General features: G+C 40.4%; 1 protein-coding gene across 20 annotated transcripts in view; it reads right to left on the bottom strand.

Moving 5' to 3' along the window:
• Positions 1-15,981, bottom strand: part of DAB1 (DAB adaptor protein 1) — a 1,225,890-nt gene that overhangs the window by 643,390 nt on the left and 566,519 nt on the right. For 19 of the 20 annotated variants that reach the window (XM_021093137.2, XM_084957877.1, XM_084957886.1 and 16 more), the window contains one exon: positions 7,419-7,490. The exons of the other annotated variant lie outside the window; for it this stretch is intronic. The gene's annotated coding sequence lies outside the window, so the exon portion shown is untranslated. The remainder of the gene's footprint in view (positions 1-7,418; positions 7,491-15,981) is intronic. 20 annotated transcript variants of the gene reach the window in all.

Raw genomic sequence — 15,981 nt, 5'->3', positions numbered from 1 at the left:
AAAGTCATTCTCCTGGGTATTTTTTTTTCCATTTCATTTTGTCCAGGATGCTGTCATAATGTCCACTGCTATCTCCAGACTTTTCCCTTGAGTTCCTTGACAGTTCATTAAGGTGGGCACCCATCCAGCAGATGTGTATTTGAAGACCTACCATGTGCCAGGCATTGTGTTATGTCACTCCTTTGATCATGGGGAGATTGGCAGGTAGGTGTGTGTGTGTGTGTGTGTGTGTGTGTGTGTGCGCGCGTGCACACAGGGGGTGGAGAGCAAGCCAGCTATTTCTTTAACCTTGGCTGTTGTTCAACTGTAAGTGTATGCAGGGAGCAGGGTGAGGCTTGGCCACAAATGTGGATTTCAGCTGTCACCTCTATCCTCCATATCTTTGTCTAAGAGCCCTACACTTGCCGATGATAGAAATTTTTCTAAATAGGTTTGTGAACTCATAATTGGCTGTCTACATCAGGCTTAAGAAGAGGATGTTTCAGAGTTCACGTCGTGGCGCCATGGAAATGAATCTGACTAGGAACCGTGAGGTTGCTGGTTCGATCCTTGGCCTTGCTCAGTGGGTGAAGGATCTGGCATTACTGTGAGCTGTGGCGTAGGTTGCAGACATGGCTCGAATCCTGTGTTGCTGTGGCTGTGGTGTAGGCTGGTGTATACAGCTCCAATTCAACCCCTAGCCTGGGATCCTCCATATGCCGTGGGTGGGGTCCTAAAAAAAAGGAAAAAAAAAAAAAAAAAAAGGAGGCTATTTCCACAATTACCTCTTCTCTTTACCCAGAGACCTTTCTCTGCCAGAGAGGACAGAGGCTCTTTTCTTTGGTGGACACCTGTACTGTCCATTCATAACATTTTCATTTGTATACACTTAATTTCATCTCTTGGGTAGAGTCACTTTTTAAAATCCCTGCATTACAGCTATTAGCTCTTTTTTGTTGTCAGCTCTATAATAGGTTGTTCTGTCATGTTCTATTTTTGTATTTGCTTTTTTGTTAGTTTTAAATGCTGGTTCAAGTAAGATAATTTAGAGTCATTATTTCATATTTCAGTGTTTTTCCCTTTTTTGGTCAGCTCTGTAATATTTTTGATTGACAAGTAATTTTGATAGCTATACCTTTTTTTTTTCTTTTTTTAATGGTCCCCCCCCCCCCCCGGGATGTATGGAAGTTCCCAGCTAGGGACTGAATTCAGCTGCAGCTGTGGCAACACTGGATCTTTTAGCTTACTGCACTGAGCTGGGGACCAAACCTGTGCCTCTGCAGCGAAGCCCTAACACTACAGTCAGATTCTGAACCCATTGCACCACAGTGGGTACTCCCTCTGTACTCATTTTTAAAGAACAACTGTGCGCTTAATTTCTTCAACCTCAATCTTAAAATAATTTAGGCAAAATTTTACTCTGCTAGATGCTGAAGAAGAATTTAGATTATTGCTCTTTCAAGATATTACCTTTTATTGAAAAATAAGAGTGTCTGATTTTCTACTCTAGCACAAATGCTGAAGTCCAACATTTGATCATATTGGCATCTTCCCATCCAGGTGTGAGCTAATCTGAGACTGGAGAGATGTACAAGTACAAGGGGCCTCAAACATCTAGAGCTGCTCAGGTATTCTTGGACTCAGAGGGCCTGGACATAAGCTGGTTGGCTATTAGTACACCCATTTTACAGCTGAGGAAACTGAGGCCCTCAGAAGCTGTCAAAGAGAAGCAATTAATGCTATGGTGTCAGGACACAAGCACAGGTGTCTGCTTTTAGATTCTATGCATCCCTCTCTTCCCACTTTATCACACTGTGCCTTGGAAGCCCTTGGAATCGAAGCATACTCTTCAATTTATGATGGAGCATGATAATGTGCAAAAATAGAATGTGTACATGTATGTGTAACTGGGTCACTATGGTGTACAGTAGAAAAAAAATTGTATTGGGGAAATAACTATGAAAAAAAAAAAAGGCATGGGAGGAGGATGAGGAGATAAGTCTGGGAATGTGGAAAGGCTCGAGGGGCCTCTCCAGTGTATTTGTACTTATGGGGTTAATTTCATTAAGAGTTGAATTCTGAAGCTCAAAAGGGTGAGAAACCAGAGAGAAAAACTTTAATGGGTGAGGTCATGGCAGTGAGAAATTGTGAGAGGGTTTAGGGTTGAGAGGGAGAGAAGTCTTCAGGAGAAAGTGGGGTATGCCCTGAACTGGAAAAGCTACGCTGTTGGACCGTGAGTTTAATTGCTTTTTTGCTACATTGCAGAAAGGGGAATGGTAGAGGGGAGATAGAAAAGAAATGGGCTGCCTTATAAAGTGGAGAATTACCCATTATTAAAAGCATATGACTCTCTGTATCAGTCAGGGTCAACACGAGTAGATTTATGTGTGTGTGTGAGTGTGGGTGTGTATATGTATACATGTGTGTGTATATGTATACATGTATGTATACACACATACATGCACACATATAATCTCCTAGTGGCTGGTTCTGTTTTCTAAACAATAAATGAATACATTATATGTTAGATATATGCACAGTTTACATATTTTTATATATTTAATAAATATATATGTATTATTTATTTAATACATGGATTTGGCCTTATGCAATTGTGGGAACTGGTTAAGCAGTCTATAAATCTGTCGTGTCACATGTGATGCTGGAGCTTGAAATACTCTGGGCAGGCAGTGAGGAAAGAAAGATGGATATAAGGAGGAAAGTCAGAAGCAGTCTGGAACCCATGGGCATGAGCTGAAAACTCCATGAGAACTAACTAGAACCTTGGTTTTCCCTGTTTCCAAGCTTGTGGATGTGGTGACCTACTGGAGCCCGAGCCATTTATCAAGGAGCTGAACACACGCATCTGGATGAGGAGCTGGAAAAGCTGGAGGAGGAGGCGGGGAAAGGGAGAGCAGTTGTAGTCCTGGATGCTGCTTCATGCTGACCAGGTGAGTCAGCAGGTCAGCAACAATATGTGCGCTGCCAAGTGGCTGCTGTATCCCTTGCATCCTCCAGATCTCCCAGACATCTCCCCTGTGGTCCATCCTAAGTGGAAACATACAGTAAACTGAATTCTAAGGAATGTAATTCAATTGGGCCAAGTTGACATATGACGAGCCACCGAGCCACCATACTATCTGGGAAGGGATACCATGTCTAGGGGAGGGTTGACTTAGATGTTCCCCAGAGGTCCAGAAGAAGTTCCAGGAACCTGCCAGGGCTTCTAACTGTTCAGCATCCAGGCCACTCTCCAGACATGGGGGAGCTCCCCATGCACCCGACAGGTTTATCTGCTTTCAGTGCCTCTGTCACTAAGGATTTACACTTCTATCAGCCAAAGAGTAGGAAGCGTCTTCCCAGCTTCTTCCTCTCCTATTGCCAAAGATCAACACATCTGCCTTTTGTGTTTTAAGGATTTACAATAGCTGATAGTGTGTTTTATTTTTATAAGCAATAATAATAGCTAACACTATTCAATGAGAATATATGCTATGCCAGACACCCTTTCACATGCACCCTCTCATTAAATTCTTACAACAGTTCTGTAAGGAACGTATTATTATTGCCTTAATTTTTCTGATGTAAACACTGAAACTTAAGGAGATTGATTTGCTCAGCATCAGGGAGCTGTTGTGTTTTGGAGCAGAGATGCAAACCCAACACATTCAGCCCTGGAAGCAACACGATCACCACCACCAAAACTCGCAGATAAGGGAAATTACCACACAGTTAAGAACGCTCTCAAAGTTCCTACAGTTAAGCCCCTAGTATCTAGAATCTCCTACTTTCAAGTATGATTCTTTCAGAAGAATGAGGGAAAGTGGGAGGTAGAAACAGATATAGAGAAATAAATAAATAGAGAAAATCCAAGAAAATAAAGACGACAAAAAGGGGGCATAAACGAGGCACCCAAGGGATACATTTAAGAAAGGAGAAAACGGGAGGAAGATCATAAGAAAAAGCGTTTCCTGCCTTAAAGCTATTCCACCTGGGAAGGTATGATTTATCACCTAAGATGGCTGTAAATGACTACAAATGAATAAAGGTAGACACAGCTAATCAACACAATAAATAAATAGCTGACAGCTCAGATATGCCAATTGAGGACTTTCAAGCAATTTTAAAAGGCAAAGGCAAATACCATATGATATCACTTATAACTGGAATCTAATATCCAGCACAAATGAACATCTCCTCAGAAAAGAAAATCATGGACTTGGAGAAAAGACTTGTGGTTGCCTGATGGGAGGGGGAGGGAGTGGGAGGGATCGGGAGCTTGGGCTTATCAGACACAACCTAGAATAGATTTACAAGGAGATCCTGCTGAATAGCATTGAGAACTATGTCTAGATACTCATGTTGCAACAGAAGAAAGGGTGGGGGAAAAAACTGTAATTGCAATGTATACATGTAAGGATAACCTGACCCCCTTGCTGTACAGTGGGAAAAAAAAAAAAAAAAAAAGGCAAGTGGACAAAAAGCTCCAAAGAACACCAAGGAATGGGGATAGTGGTTTTAGCGATTATTCAGACTTGGGTCCCTGGGCCGATGCCTTCAGAGCCTTCTCAGGACAGGTCAGATCCTAGGTCACTACACGTCTGGCTAATGAGGACAGGCCGGCAGTCTTTCAGGTCTACATTCAAGAGACAACAACAGCGTGGAAGGCTTTGAACATCATGAGTGTGTGCTAATATACAAAACTCTGGTTACTGAAGACGTGTAAACGATCAAGCACACGGCTCTCAAATCAGCATCTTCTTTGTGCAGCTGCACAGCTGCGGTTCAGCGCCACTGCGCAGCTGGTGTGCAGAGTGTGTTTCCTCGAAGCCCTTCTCACCTGGCTCAGATCTGCTCACCCTTTGAGGTCCAGCTCAAGAGCATCCTCTGTCTCAACACAGTTCCCACCATTGTGCTTCTGGGCTTATTTCTGTCTGTTCTGTATGATAATTGTTTATCTCTCTGGGCTCTCTCTGGGCTCTATATCCTGCATGTTCCCACAGTTCCTTTAATGACATTACAAATGCCTTGGGAACCCTTGAAAGCTTGGAGTCACCACACTGCTGCCTCTTCTACGTGCATGCCACCCTGACTATGTAAAAGCCTGGAATTCCTTCCTCTCCCAGGCTTCTTAGAAATCTCTCTTCTTCCCCATCTCCACTGACCCTATCCTTATTTATTTCATCATTATCTCTTTCTAGGAATGAATGAATAATCTTCAAACATCTCCTGCACCAATGCATGATTTTTCTCCACTTCAAAAGTCTAGGATTTTTACAAAGTGGAGAAGTGGTACCTAGGATTGATCCCCAAGGTAAACACCCAGGGCTCCACCTCCCTCCAAAGTTATGCTTCATATCCTTTTTTCTCAAACCAGGAGAACAGCTCTCCCCAAATCAGTCATGATGGAAACAGTGTTCTTCCTTTTTTGGCTTGTTAATTTATCCTTCCTAATTGAACAAGACTGGAGAATACCTCGGAACCCCTTGACGTTGACCCTGAGTAGGAACACAGACAACTGAGCTGCCTCAAGACTTCTAAAACAGAATACATCCATAGTTGAAAAGACTCCCACATATCTGATATTTCCACCCCCCGAAGCCCTTTTGGGCACATTGACCTCCATCATAAACGATAGATATTATGGTTCTCATTTTACAAACACCACCACAGAGGCCAGAGCACTAGGGTGGCTTGTGTAGGATCTTACAGATGGTTAATGGCAGAGATCAGGAAAAAAAAAAAAATCATGAATTCCTGAGTTTAGGTAAGGCACACATCTGAGAAAGCCTTTACTCCATTACTCTGGATGCGTGCCGATTTTAAACTTTTAAGTCATCACATATCTATATATTTTCAACCTCTGTCTATAGGCAGAATGCGTTCGAGAGATTTATCGGACAGGCAATCTAGAAAAGATGACTGTTTTCAGAAGCTACTGCTCCCCAGTCCTCCGCAGGCAGAAAACCTTAATTTGTCTTCCCAAATTCACTCCACCTTCGAGAATAGCTTTGTGGATGGAAAAGCAATAAAGACCAGACTCAGTCCAGCTGCAAATGATCAGCCTCTTCTCCCCATCATGGTAATTTACAAGCGTCCCCCTAGGTCGGGCAGTTACTGACAGTGCCTAGTGAGCTTGGCTGAATAACCTGGCCAGCTGGGGTGGGGGTGGGGGTGAATGCTCTCCTACCCCAATCCCCATTTCTCATTTAACTCTACTCATTAGAGGAGGCTGTGGCACAAGCCAGGTTGACATGTCAATGAGTCACCAAGGAAATGCAGAAATTGACAGCTGAGGAATCCCAGCCCCCAGCCTTCTCCACGACAGCAACCCTCAGAAAACAGGTTTCTCAACCTCCTCGCCAGGTCACTTAAATGAGTAGTGACATTTGAGTCCCTCAGAGTAATTAATTTCCTCTGTCTCCAATAGCTCCTCATACTTTTAATGAATTTTTACAAGTCTCAGATCCTCCAGCCTTCCAGCTCCCTCTCCGGTCCCGTTGCTCCCCAAGGTCCCGTAACAAATAGCTCCCACTCATATTTGCCTTGCAAACTCACATAAACTGGAAATGATAAATACATTATCTAGGCTTTTTAACGGACCATTGTTTAATTTTCTATGCTTGTCTGGCTGGGGAAGAGATGAATATTACCTTGTGGAGAATAAGATTTCTATTCCATTTAAGGGGGGTTGGGGGTAATCTATGGCAGGAACACAGCACTCTGTTCATCCTAATAGGCAGCGCTGCTAATTAAAAGCGTTAGGAAGGGACATCCATCCACCAGTCTGTGATTCATTCAACATTATCCCTGGTAAACAAGAAATAGATATTGGAATGAATGCTTCTAATTTGTCAAAAGAATAGGCATTTTCAATTGTGCCTTCCCGGCTCCCCGCATGAAGTACATAATTCAGTGTTGCCATCATTTAAAAGTTTAGGACCTCAAAATAATACCACCTGTCCCATAAGCTCATAAATCTCCAAGCCTGTTTTCTAGGTAGAAACATTTATCTTACGTATGCTTTGACTTTAGTTTCCACCATCGGGAACGGTGCCGTCTGTTGGTAAATATACTGAAATGGGACATTTGAGAAGACAGCGACAGAGCGGTATTTAAAGTCGAACCCGTCTGAGACAACTTATTAGGAGAGGCTAAAATCTGGACAGGAAAACTTAAGGCTCTTCATGACATTTGCTAGATACTTAAAGAAAATCAGAAAGAGAAATATTCTTTCTCTAACCACGAACACAAAGTAGACCAGAGAAAAATCATCCTGAGCATCAATTAATTCCCTGAAGGCTCCATAAACCCTCTAGTGAGTTTTCAGGAGGAACATGAAAGCCATCGTTTCGAGAGGACCCTGAGACATTTGCAAGCATTTTCCAGAAAGGAAGGTTTTCCTCACACCAGCAAGTCAACGGGCCTCAAATAGTTACCTTTGTGTTGTGCAAGAGTTCCTCAGTCATGAAGACATGGAGTCAGGGCTCCCCACCATGTCCTGCTGAATGCTGAAAACAAATAAAACAGGACATTAAAAAAGCAGACATCATGGAGTTCCCATTGTGGCTTAGTGGTCAATGAACCTGTCTAGTATCATGAGGACACGGTTCGATCCCTGACCTTGTTCAGTGAGTTAAGGACCCGCATTGCCGTGAGCTGTGTGGTGTAGGTAGCAGACGTGGCTCAGATCCCGCTTCTGGGGCTGTGGCCTAGGCCGGTGGCTACAGCTCTGTTCCCAGGTAGCCTGGGAGCCTCCATATGCCATGGGGGAGACAAAAAGACAAAAAAAAAAAAAAAAGTAAACATCGGTCATTTCATAGTCTTATTTTTCTTCCCTCTTTCATTCAAGACACATTTCCTAAGTTCCTACCACACAGCAGAAACATTTACTAAGAACAATTTACAAGAAACATTTACTAAGTCCCTAGAAACACAGCAATGGATTCAACAAAAACACCCTCAACAAAAATCAACAGATATAGCCCATTGTCAGTACTGCAGGAAAAGTGGTCCACAAAACCCCTTAGTTAGGAGGGAGTCAGGATGAATGCGTATGAGTGTGCACGTGTGTGTCTATGGGTGTCACTTCCTAAGATGTGTGGGCACATTCTCACATTTCTGCACATACACAGAAGCGCGTAAGAGCTTTGATGTTGTCGTCGATCTGTTTTTCCTCTTCATTGAAGTATAGGTGATTTTCAGTGATGTGTTAATTTCCGCTGTACAGCAAAGTGATTCAGTTCTACAAATACCTATACATACGCCTTTAAAAAAATATTCTTTTCCAGTACATTCTATCTTAGGACATTGAATGTAGTTTTCTGCGCTATATAGCAGGACCTTGTTGTTTATCTCCTCTGCATATATCAGCTTAAATTTGCTAACCCCATTCCCTGCCTCCTCCAACCTCCTCCTTCTCGGCAAGCACAGGTCTGTTCTCCTTGTCGATGACCATGTAAGAATTTGTAAAGAACCACCCCCATTTGTAATGTTTCCGACTCTCTAAAGGCTTGAGTTCTTGCCTTGAGATCAGTAATGAAGAGAGCCCTGAAGAAAATGTCAAGAGTCTTAAAAGTGATCATACCCTTTAATCTGTAATTCTCCTTCAGGAGTCCTTCTCAAGGAAACAATTATCAATTCAGGCCAATAGTTAGGCACAGAGATTGTTATCACATGCTATTGTTTTTTTATGGCTGCATCTGTGGCATGTGGACATTCCCAGGCCAGGGATTGAACCTGAGCCTTCATAGCAGTCGGATTCTTAACCTATTACACTATAGCAAGAACTCCCACAATGATATTTTTAAGAGGGGGAACAGCCACTAGAGGAATCATAAGGTGGATGTTATCATTTCTACATAGAAAAATACTATGCACCTGTAAAATTATTAAAAATTTTTTTCAGGATGTGGGAAAACATATATAAGGTAACACAATTGTTTACGAAGTTTGAGCTCATCCATGTGGAAATTAGTCTTGAAACTGTGCCAACTATTAACAGTGGTTATTTCTTTGTAGTAGATCATAGGTTATTTTTCTGTTTCTGTTTTCCAAATTTTTTACACAGATCATGCATTGTCTAGACAGAAAATAAACAGACAAATAGAAGTTTCAGCTTCAATATCACCATTTCTGTGCAGCTTTCCCTACACCTCCTTATTTAACTGGGGACTCCATGTTCCACGCTCCCCCAGGAATAACTCCATTCTGAAGGTGACGACACTAGAATTGCCCGTTTCATCTCTGCCTCTTCCTAATTGTATCTCCTCTGAGGAAGTTATCAGGCATTATTAACCCTTGCCTTCCTGTGAACCTCATCCAGAGACAAGCTCATGGTTGTTAATCAATGTTTGCTATATAAAAGGAATGAGTGAGTGGATGAATGAATAGAAGACTTAATAAATGGAACTGACTTGACAAAAATACATTAAGAAAATTGTTCATTCAAAATAATCAATGACAATAAAAGCTAAGTTCCATTTGGATTCACAGAAGATAGAAGATAGAAAGCAGAGAGAGAGAGAGCAATTTTTCAGTGAAGACAGTGAAATTGAGAGAAAAAAAAAGCCTATGGTTAAAACATACACACACAACTCAACATAATGGAATATCACAGCCTACTGAACTTCCAATATATTCCAAGACCAAGAATCTGTTTAAGGCTGGGATATTTATCTAGTAACCATATCCCATTACAGCAACTCAGTTATTTTACATGTTTGGAGTTACATATACTTAAACTAAATAGATACTCATTATTAGTTTAATCAGCAATGGCTGGTTGACTCCCTACTGAAGGAAAAAAAAAAAGCTACAGGGTACATGATTGCAATGTGTTATAAAAATTCAATTTATTCATAAAACTAGTGAAATATAGCCAGGATATTAATTTATAGTTATACTTCTCTGGAGGTAGATATCTGGTTTGAATCTGATCTCTGCCTTTTAAAAGCTGAATGATCTTGGGCAAATTATTTGACTTTTTTTTTTTTTTTTTTCGGTTGCACCTGCAGTATGCAGAAGTTCCTAGGCAGGGATTGAACCTATGAACCTGTGCCACTGCAGTGACCATGCCATATCCTTAACTCACTGAGCCCCAGGGGAACTTCTGTTTGACCTTTCTAAGGCTCAGTGTTCTTACATATAAAATGAGATAATAAAAGCATGAACCTGATAGTAAAAAACAAATAAAATGAGAGAAGTATGACATCAAAAGACGCTTAAAGCTCATTCGTATTTATATCCAGACCTGTAGCTCTCGTATATAAATTGTCTCCCTTTTTATTATGTGTCATATAGTGTGGTAAATACTACAAATATTATCTCATTTCATCCTCATAATATTTGTTACAAGGAGGTACTGTTATTCTACTTTCTAATCCTTTTGTTTCTGTAATATTGATAGTAATATCCCCTCTTTTCTGATTTTACTTGTTTGAAGTCTTCTCTCTCCTTAATCAATCTAAACATTTGTAAATTATTTATTTATTTATTTTATTTCCCCAATACATTATTTTTTTTTCTACTGTACAGCAACTTGACCCAGTTACACATACGTGTATACATTCTATTTTCTCACATCATCATACTCCATCATAAGTGACTAGACATAGTTCCCAGTGCTACACAGCAGGATCTCATTGCTAAATTTTGTTGAACTTTTTCAAGAAGCAACTCTTGGTTTTGTCGATTTTCTCTATTGCTTTTTCTAGTCCATTTTTTAAAATCACATTTTTCTGCTTTAAAGAGGAGGAAACTGATGCCTAATTTTTAAGATGTTACAGATCTGAGTCAAGATTCAAACTAAGACTGTCAGGTTCCAAAGCTTAATCTCATCGGCTGTTTTGAAAAGAAGGCACCAAATCTGGGTTCACACCAACGTTTAACCCACAGAAAATTCATTTTGTAATTTTGCTATGGCACATCACATTACTTGATATGCTATGGCTTAAATTTTATTCCCTAGTAGTCACACTTAAGTACCCTCCTATTTCTTTTCTTTTTAAATACTTCAAGCGTGAAGTTGAGTACAGACATAATTATAACTAAAAACTATGTACTACCACCCAGCTTGGTCAGATATTATAATTTCATCAAATTTGCTTCAGATCTTTTTTTTTAAAAAAATAAATCATTACAGAAATAAGCATATGAATTCCTTCCTAATTCCAAAAATACGACTCTTCTTTTAAATTTCCATGCATGTTTTTCTGCTTCTAATACATGTTTGCGACCATAAACAATATGTAGAACTGTTTTGCCTAATTTGAAACTTGGTTTAAATGGTATCTCACTGTCAGCATCCATCTGAGGTCTGCTTATATCGTTGAATATGTTTTAAAGATTTTGCCACTTGGATGGAATTAGTGTAAATTCTTTTAACATTTAGATAGTGTTTTATCATATGTTTATATTCTGACTTAACCACTCATATTGATGGACATTAGGGTTGTTTCCAAGTTGTAAGAATACAAATAATGCTGCAATAAGTACATATATATATATTTTTTTGGCTGCACCAGTGACACATGGAAGTTCCCAAGCCAGGGATCAAATCTGACCTTCAGCTGCAACCTACACCACAGCTGTAGCAATGCCAGATCCTTAATCCACTGCACCAGGCAGGATTGAACCCACACCTCCACAGTGACTAGACCTGCTGCAGTAGGATCCTTAATCCACCCTGCCACAGTGGGAACTCCTGCAATGACTATTGTTATACTGCCAGGCCACATATTGTGAGATTTCTCTATTAAGCTGCAAGGCCAAGGAGTATACTCATCCTCAAAGTTATGAGATATAACAAAATGCTCTACAAAGTGGCAGCAGTAACTCACACTAAACCAGCATTAGTTCATATCATTCCACACATCTGGTATTGCCAGGCTTTAAAATGTTTTTACTCTGTTGGAGATAAAATATTTCATATTTTAACATGCATTTCCCTACCTATGAGTGAGATTAAACATTCTTTTATTTTTTATTTTATATTTTTATATTAGTTCTTTTTCACTTCTGCTTTTTATATGCCTATTTTTCTACTAAGTTGTTAAAGGAGGGAGACAAGACATACTAAACAAATAAGAAAGCAAAATACCTAGGATGTCAAATGGTCATATACACTATGGGAAGACCAGAAGCAGAGAAGGGGTGAGAATTCAATCTTAAATAGAATAATTAGGGAAGAACTTAGCAGGAAGGCGACATTTAGCAAAGTCCTAAAATCAGTGCAGGCAGAAGCTATAACGGGAAAATTATAACGTGATCAGACATGAAGTGGTACATAGGGATTTGTTATGATTATAAGCTATGAAAATTTCTTTGCTTTGAACACAACTCTTTTCAGTTATATATGTTGCAACTATTTTTCCTAGTCCAAAGCTAACCTTCTTATTTTGTTTACAGTGACACATAAAACTTTTAAAAACTTAATGCAATAAAATATATTAGTACTTTCCTTTAAGGTAGATGTTTTTTGTTTGTTTTATTCAATAAATCCTTTCCTATCCCTGAGTCATAAAGATATTCTCCTATAGTTATTTTTAAAGTTTTTAAAGATAAGCCTTTTGCATTTAATGCACTTGGGACTGGTATTATTTATATGATTTCGTGTTAGGATTCAACAAAGTTTCTGTATAGATATTATGCATCGTCCTTGTACCATTTTAATCTTAGTCTATGCTGTCTGCATTGATTTGTAATGATATACCTATCATACTTTATGTGTAAAATCAGCATAGTTTATTTTGGGGCTCTAGATTTCATTCCATTTTTCTATTTTCTATTTCTGTGCAAATTAATACTCACACTGCCCTAATTACCACAATTATAATCTAACATTTTCACAACTGGTAAGACCTATCCATCTATGGCTCCTACATCTGTCCTCCTTCCTTCCATTCCTCCATCTCATCCATCCATCCATCCCTTATTATTATTCATAAATATTTCTTTTGAGCCTAACTTTGCCAAACACTGGTTTGGCCCCTAGGGATTTAATAACAAAGTAAACAGATATCTCTACCCTCATAGAGCTTACATTCCAGGCAATGGAGACAGACACTAAAATAAACGATAAATAAGTATGCCAGATGGTGATAATGGCCATGGAGACACAGGAAGCAGGGACGAGGATCTAGCACATGATAACACCTGATATAATACATACACCCCAAAATCTAATGGGATAAACATGAACTTCTTTTCAATACACACTAGACATTTAGAGATTGCAATAAAAACTCAAGATGCTCACGCTCGAAGTCTCGCAACAGTTTACAACTTTTGGTGATTTATTTCTATCCCTAAGGGATGGTATATGAAAATGCAACCTGTCCTTGCCAGGCTGTGAGTACACAGGGAAGTTTATTCTAGTCACCTGGGAGAAGAGATCAGAGCACATATGCATTCTGTCTGGTCCTTTACTTTGGCCTGACTTAAGACACTAGTCTTGGACCAGAATGAGACTGCAGTTTGTCAGCTGGACAGCATGGAAGCCTGGAAAAGTTTCTGGTTCTAGAGAGCTGGGAATAAGCCCAGAGTTCATAAACACAACTCCTTCACAAAATACTAATGTTTTACAAGCTGTCTGGAAGTGTTATACACTTAAAATTGAATAAGCACTACTTTTGCTACCTCCCTCAACTTCTAGGGTAAAAAAGCCAATGGATCATTGCTTTTAAAAGTTTATTTATATGTTTTAGCCCAGTTGTCAAATCTTTGGCAGTGATCATCATTACCCTGTGTGAAGTTCAGTATATTTTATTTTTAACCCACAATGGGCTCTGTGTAACTCTAGGCAAGTTATTTCACCCTTCTAAATGTCAGTTTCCTCACTTCAAGGCAGGGTAACAATACCTAATTGCAGACTTGTCGTGACTATTAAGTACTATTTTGAAAGACCTTAGGACAGTGACAGTATGGGGTAGTCATGGAAAAAATGGCAGTCCCTATCATTAGAACTGTTATACAAATAATCACAGATATTTGCCAAAGATTTCTGAGACATGGCCATGTTCTGGTATCTCTCTGGGTCTAGGACCTCAGCCTCTCTGGAACTGTTCCTGTCTGAGCATATAGAAGGTAAATATATGAATGGGGACCACAGGACCCAGTTCCAGCCCCAAGACTTTATTATCACCAACATGTGAGGGGTGCCTGTGTCCCACTGAGAGCCACAACACTGTAAATAGCATCAATTTGTTAGGGTTACCTCATCTGCATATCCCCCAAACTTTACATCCTGCTGGATGGGCACTGTAGAGCTGGCATGTACACCAATTACATCCAGGAGTAATACATTAGGATTGCTAATTTGCATACAACCAATCATAGAAAAGGTAACGCCCCCAGAGGAATCAGGAAACCTCTAGGGGAGCCTATCACGGTAAAGGAGTTCTCACTACAGAGTGTGAGGATTCTTTACTGCAGCGGCTCCCTCACCCTCCTCTCTCCTAATTTTCCAACCAGGCTCTGGCTAGAGGTCTGGAACTTGTTCTGACAAGAACTGTAGATCCAATCCACAGTGACAATTTGCCCGCAGTGAGGACAGTGGGCATACCCACAGGGTGACTAGTGTGCCAGCAGAAGAACCATCTAAAGGTTTGAGTAATGTGAACTTTAACCTCTATTCCAAGTGAATACATGTGTCTGTGCGTGCGTGCTTGTGTGTTAGTAAGTATGCATGAGAAGGAAGGTTTAGTTGAGAGAAGCTAAATACTTTTATGTTGGATACTTCTTTGCTATATTGAGTAATTCTATAATAAATATTAGTCATTGAAAAGAGTTATCTCTGGTTTTATTACATCACAGACAGCAGATGAATATAGTATAGTTCACAGGTCTTGGACCTCCAGAGGCTTTGAGAGTCTGATTCACCTATTCATCCATCCGTCTATCTCCCCCTCCATTCTTATACTTGATATGTGTTTATCAGACTCTGTTATAGTCCAGACACAGTTCTAGGTCCTGGTGATACTGTGGTGCTCATAGTCAAATGGGGGTAAACAGGTAAGTGACGATGACAGACTAGGATTAACTCTAAGACAGAGATAAGCACTATCTGTTAAAAGAGCACAGATGGGGTCTGGCTTAGAGGGAAGTCCATGAACTTTACTTTAAAGCCAGTTTCAAAAACAAAACAAAACAAAATGTTGGCACTGTTGCCTTGTCTGTTCCAGTTACTCTGGGTCATCTAGTGTCTCCCCTACTCTTGCTTCTGCATCCTGCAATGTTCTCCTATTTGTTGTCTTTATGTCAATTTCCCCATCCTGCTCCTTGCTTTGTTCTTGGACTTGGTGGACTATGGGTCTTCTCTGTTGTGACTTTCAAAACCTCTATCTACATAGTTTTCCCTCATTCTATGGAAATTCTCATTCTGAGAATTTCAGATAACGAACTGGCCCAGTTAAGTTCTCTGGGAGACCAAAGCCCACCCTTCTAAGCCCAGTAAAGCTGACTGTCCTCTGAGTGAGTTTTTGGGAGACTCCAGGCTCAAAGTCCCTTTGCCCTATAGCCTGCCATCTCCAGATGCCCCCTGGAGGCACAAGTAGCCAGTATAGGGCTGCCTACCATGTGTGTCTCATGGCTAAAATTAAGGGCAGCAGGGCAGAAAGTGGATCTGCTGACACCACAGTTAGACAAGCTTGCACTGAGGCTATAAAACACCCTTGGCGGAGCACACCAGTAAATTGTCCCACTAATTAGTTTATTATTTCATTTGGGAGATCAAATACATAAATAAAATTAATAAACCCTGCAAAATAAGTGCATCACTGGAAATAAAAGTATTTCTCAGGTCATTGCCTTAAACACAGACATTACATGCTAGAATAATGTTAGCACAAGAAAGGCAAATCATGTTGCCTTGCAAGCTAGAATGCACCAGCAGCAGCTGGAGGTGGGGAAGGGGGTGGGTGGAGAGCCTAGGGATGGGTCTGAAGACATGGAGGGTGTTCTCCCCTCTGTCACTGCTTACAGTGTGACCTTGAACAAGTCGCT

The sequence above is a fragment of the Sus scrofa genome, chromosome 6 (assembly GCF_054392235.1).
Source record: "Sus scrofa isolate SSC_HxYL_T2T_F1_AM1 chromosome 6, Sscrofa_HxYL_maternal_Yorkshire_Landrace_v2.0, whole genome shotgun sequence".
In the NCBI taxonomy this organism is placed as follows: Eukaryota; Metazoa; Chordata; class Mammalia; order Artiodactyla; family Suidae; genus Sus; species Sus scrofa.
This window is presented reverse-complemented; position numbering and strand designations above follow the sequence as displayed.